Source organism: Echinops telfairi, unplaced genomic scaffold, assembly GCF_000313985.2.
Source record: "Echinops telfairi isolate 266 unplaced genomic scaffold, ASM31398v2 ScPeMD7_2;HRSCAF=8, whole genome shotgun sequence".
NCBI lineage: Eukaryota > Metazoa > Chordata > Mammalia > Afrosoricida > Tenrecidae > Echinops > Echinops telfairi.
In genome coordinates, this window is record NW_022103898.1 from 67958866 (window position 1) to 67964221 (window position 5356).

Below are 5356 nucleotides of genomic sequence, written 5' to 3' on the forward strand. Positions count from 1 at the left end.
ACACATCAATTGTGTAAAGTGCATTTGTACATCGCCTAAGCATTTCTAATGTTGAATTGTAACCAGTTAACTTCCCAAACAAACTCCATTATCTGAGTATGGTCCGAGTTGGGTGTGGTTGTTGCAGTGAATTTTCAAGGACAGTTGGAGACAGGTAAATTGGTAAAGGATGGGGGTGGAAGCAAGTCTGACCACTGCCTTGACAGCCTCAGGCCACTGTTCAGTTCAATTCTTCCTCGCTTTTGTGAATAAAATCAGAGGTCAGATGTCACCCCTGAGGCATTTTTACAAACTTCTATGCTCAGTGGTTAACACTCTCAATTCTCAAGTCAGATCATAGGCTCAAATCCTGGCTGTGACACTATGTTAAAGTGAAATTTCTTAATATGGCTCTTCTACCCTAGACTCGATTAAGAAAAAATGACACTTATGAAAATCAAGTTGAGCAGGCATTATTAGAATTCAAAGGCTCACTGTTCAAATATACTATTGATTGGTTTACTTTAAAGTTTATGATTTATATTTAAATTTAATTTCAATAGATTTTAAGGTTATATATCATTGTCATCACAATGTCCATGATTAATTATAGGCTGTGTTGTCAAATCACATGGCAATTCATGTATAATAAATATTAGACCATAATAAAGATATACTATTAGTATAAATCTAATGACGATACTATTACTTGTTTACCACAAATTATTTATTTATTTAAACAAAACAGCACATTGTCATCTAACACACTGTAATCTCGTGTGTTAGAGTAGAACTACTCCATGGTGTTTTCTTGGCTATAAAGATGTCTTCTTTTCTATAAAGATGGTTACCAGGCCCTTTCCCAATATCACTGGGTGGGTTTGAATTATCAAACTCTAGGTTAGTGCTGTCTTCAAACTACTGGCTCCACCCAAGGACCTCAAACTACCTATACTCACTGCCATGGAGTTGGTGACCCTATAGAACAGGGAAGAACTGTCCTCTGAGTTTCCAAGATTCTGTTTATGGGAGTAGAAAGCTCCCTCTTCCTCCCAAAGAGTGGCTAGTGGTTTCAAACTACTGACCTTACAGTTGGCAGTCTGATATGTAACCACTAAGCCACCAGAGCTCCAAACTATGTATAGTCTATATTAAATACAGGTATGGTACTTAAAGGCCATGGTATCTTCTGAGAAATAGGATGTTATGCGATTTGGGTGTGTGGGGACAGCTTATTAAAATCTTTTAGGACCCTGTTCTGCTTACTCTTGCCACCACCACTGCTGGAACTACTGGCAAACCAGAAGCCGTGCAGGTGACAGTGGGAGGGGCAGAGTTGGAAGAAACAAGTGGGAGGGGAAGAGAATCTGCTCATTCTGTCCCAATGTTACCCTCACCTGAAAGACAACGGCTTCCTCCCACTATCGTGACAAAAACCGAGAGCTTGAGGCCAAAGCCATGGCCCTTTGCCTCACCTACTTATTATATTTCCCATTTATGATTCACCTACTTATTATTGTGTCCCACTTATGAATCTGGGTTTGGGGTCTTTAAAATCATTCTAAACCAAACAAAGCTCACTGCCATCAGGCCAATTCTATCTCACAAAGACCATACAGGACAGAGAAAAACTGCCCCTGTGAGTTCCCAAGACTAACTCTTTAGGAGTAGAAAGCCTAATATTTTCCCCTTAGAGCAGCTGGTGGTTTTGAACTGCTGACCTTGCAGTTAGCAGCCTAGGGTTCCCTTAAAAAAGCAAGCAAGAAACTTCATTAAACCACAAAATATAAATATGTGGCTCATCAATGCCGGAAGAGGTATTATACAACATATACCTGTATCTTTTTCCACTGAGATCGCAAGCTTCCTTTTACTCACATTTTTTTCCAGATAGGTAAGGTTAATGGAATACAATTACAAAGATGTTAACTTTGAAACTCCAAAAAAATTCATGATGCTGTTTTAAAATGGCTCCAGAATTAAGTATAAAGGAGAATTCCATGTAAAGTTTAGTTAATGGAACAAAGTGTTTAAGCAAAACAGACAACCACTTTCCCTATCAGTTTTGAGACTGCAAATCTTATAAAATTTAAAGATATCATATTTTATAGTTTTCCATATTATATAATTTGCATTCAGCAAACATTCCCCTACATACCAATTAATTAATTTAAAACACAACGTGAACAGTTCCAAGGTTTATTAATGGTTGAAGGGGTACAATTTTATACTTTTGGGGGTTAATGTTAGATTTCAGATTTTTCCTGGCACTTCTAGAATTTCATGCATTTATCTATCTCTCCCATCAATATCCTTTGTTCTTTTCTGAATAATAGCAATATTAATAGCAGAAAACATACACTGAGTTCCTAAGTACATATTAAGAGGCAATCTAGTAGAGTGGTTAAGAACCATGATCAGCACATTGCCATCAAGTGACCTCGGCCCCGCAGGAGACCAGGTGTAACCGGAGGAACCCTACATGCTCGGGACCCAGGAACCCAGCCCGACCTGACGCGGCCATGCTGTCCCGCCTGCTGAAAGAGCACCAGGCCAAGCAGAAGGAGCACAAGGAGCTGCAGGGGAAGAGGAGGCAAGAGGCTATTTACTGCCGCAACCTGCCGGACAGAAGCTTTGGTGGATCACCTCAATGTGGGGTAGGAACCCCTTCCCCTGAAGTTTAAGACCAAGCCCTCGATTGCTTGTCAGATGGGGACACTGGCCCTGATGATCACCCCCAACTCGTTGGGTGGGGTGACCGCCCCCCTTCTCCAAACTCTAGTGTGGCCCAAGCCTACATGAACCAGAGGAAGTTGGACCATGAGCTGAAAACCCTGCAGGTCCAGGCCGCCCAGTTTGCTAAGCAGACTGGCCAGGGGATCGGAATGGTGGAGAACTTCAATCAGGCACTCAAGGAAATCGGGGATGTGGAGAACGGGGCTCGGAGCATCGAGCTGGACATGCGCACCGTCGCCACTGCCCCGGAACACCTCTACAAAGGGCAGCTGCAGCCTGCCCCCTACTAGTCCCTCTTCCCTTCCTCTACCTGCCCCCGCCCCACCTCACCCACCCCCTGGGCCGGCGGATGCAGCCCTAACAGGACCACAAATAAAACACAGTGCTCAAAAAAAAAGAACCACGATCAGAGTTCAAATATTATCTCTACCTACATGATCCTGGGCAAGTTGCTAAACTTTTGGTGTTTCCAGTTTCTAAGTCTATAAATTGGGACAAGTACCTAGAAAAAGGGACTAAATAACTACTTGCTCAGCTCAGTGTTTGGCACATCGCATTACATAGGATTAGGTAAATACTGAAGGTGTCCTGTACTGGGGAAGACACTTGCTTCACTTGCATTATTTCTTTTTCTCACTTAACTCTATTTTACACAAAGGACATTGAGGTGTGTAGTGGCTAAGTAATTACCAAAGAAAACTTGCACTGCCACGGAGTAGATTCTAACTCAAAGCGACCCTACGGGACAGGGTAAAACTGCCCTGTGGGTTTCTGAGGCTGTACCTCTTCTGGGGAGCAGAGTTTCATCTTTTTCCCATGGAGGGATTGATGGGTTTGAACTGCTGTTCTTGCATAACCTACTCCACCCCCAGGCCTCTGTAGCTAAGTGATTAGCCATTAGCAAAAATGCTACAAAGTGGAAGGGTCAATATTCAAACCAAGCTTTGATAAATACGCCAATGTTTCCGTAAACCAGGCTCCCTGGATATACTTGTGAGGATTCATAAATTTTAACTGATGGCTTTTCAATTCTAAATTTCTCTAGAGATAATTTTCAAATGAAAGGTACTTTCATAGCATAGGTTTTAATCATCAAGCAAGATTTATGCAAGCCACTGGGTTCCCAGGAATATTTTTATAAAGGTAACCAACTTTTTATCCTCAAACAGTAGTTATAACTGAGAAACTTCAGGCATAGCCTTGTTTTCAAGCTCCAAGAGTGACAGATATTATTTTTCAGGAAACCTTATCCCTATTTTAATTTCAGATACCAAGCTCTGGATCATTTGGCTAGTCTACTTCCCCTAAAAAGCTGTTTTGTTTTTTTCTTTTTAAATTAAAAATTTGGGGAGGGAAATGCCACATTAAAAAAAAAAACTTTATCTTGGTTTAAATACAAACACAAGAATAGCGCCCCCCCCCAGGAAAACCGAAAACTATGTAGTTATCTACTGTTCCTTTAGTAAACAGCACTCACGCCAAGCCCTGACCCACCCAGAGGTTCCCAAACTTATCGGCCTACCAAATAAGTAGCATGAAACAAAAAGCCCCAAATAAATCCATCTCTTCTATCACCAACAAGATCGCATATTAACAAGCCTGACTGCTGTCAATAGCATCACCAGCCTCAGTCAGCCAGACTAATAATCACAGAATCTTTGACTCTTACCTTTCTTCTCTATAGTCAGTGATGGAGAATTGTATTTCTTCCATCAAATGGCTTCTCTTACTCACAGAACCTACTGTATCCCAGTACTGTATCAGCCTCCTACAGGTTCTCATTGCCTCACACCTTCCCCTCCAACTCGGTCACTCTATTATCTCTACCACCACATGTTTCTCCTACTCATGTGATCATGTAGTACTTGCCTGAGCCGCCCTGATAATGCAATGGTTAAGCAGCTCTGGCAAAAAGTTGGCAGTTCAAGCACACCTAGTGGCTCCAGAGGAGCTGGCAGTCTGCTCCTGTAAAAATTACAGTCTAGAACACTGATGGGGGCATTTCTGCCACATGAGGTAGCTACAAGTTCAAAATCAACTCCAGGGAACAGCCAAGTTCCTAATTAAAAACTCCCATGGAGTTCCATCAGTCTACCTATAGAATAAACTCTACAACTGAAATCATGGACTTTTCCCTCATTCAGCACTGTGCCTCTCACAGTCAGTTCTTCCCTTTTATGAAAACGTGGTACTTATCACATAATATGTTTCTTAACTGTTTCATGTGACTGTTACTAATGGAGAAGTTTATGGATTTCTTTTATAACCTTACCAATACTTAAATATTAAGTAAGATACTAATGAACCAATTGCTGAGATAGATGATGAAATAATGAATGCTTACGGGGGTCCGCCCCAACCCCAACTACGTGGACAGCCGCCCATCCCCCCAGAAAGATTTACTTCAGAGAACGGCACTGAAGTTACAGCTTGGGGAGAGGGACATATCTGATCAGAGCACACAGGAATAAATGAAGGGAGAGGAAGAGACAATGGAGCAAATCCTGGACCACCAAGCCTTGAGGACAATATCCCTGCTCAGAGCAGCCAGTGCACAGAGAGGACCACATGGCCAGTACCACTATGAGACACAACACCCCTCATTGACCCATAGCCCTACAGTGCACAACACTGGAGACAC

The 5356-nt window shown here is 42.1% G+C and overlaps 1 protein-coding gene and 1 pseudogene across 1 annotated transcript in view; one reads left to right on the plus strand and one right to left on the minus strand.

Annotated features, from left to right (window-relative positions):
* LEMD3 (LEM domain containing 3) overlaps positions 1-5356 on the minus strand; it is a 76137-nt gene that overhangs the window by 56954 nt on the left and 13827 nt on the right. The gene's annotated exons all lie outside the window — the stretch shown is intronic.
* On the plus strand, positions 2493-3005 carry LOC105978393 (annotated as a pseudogene).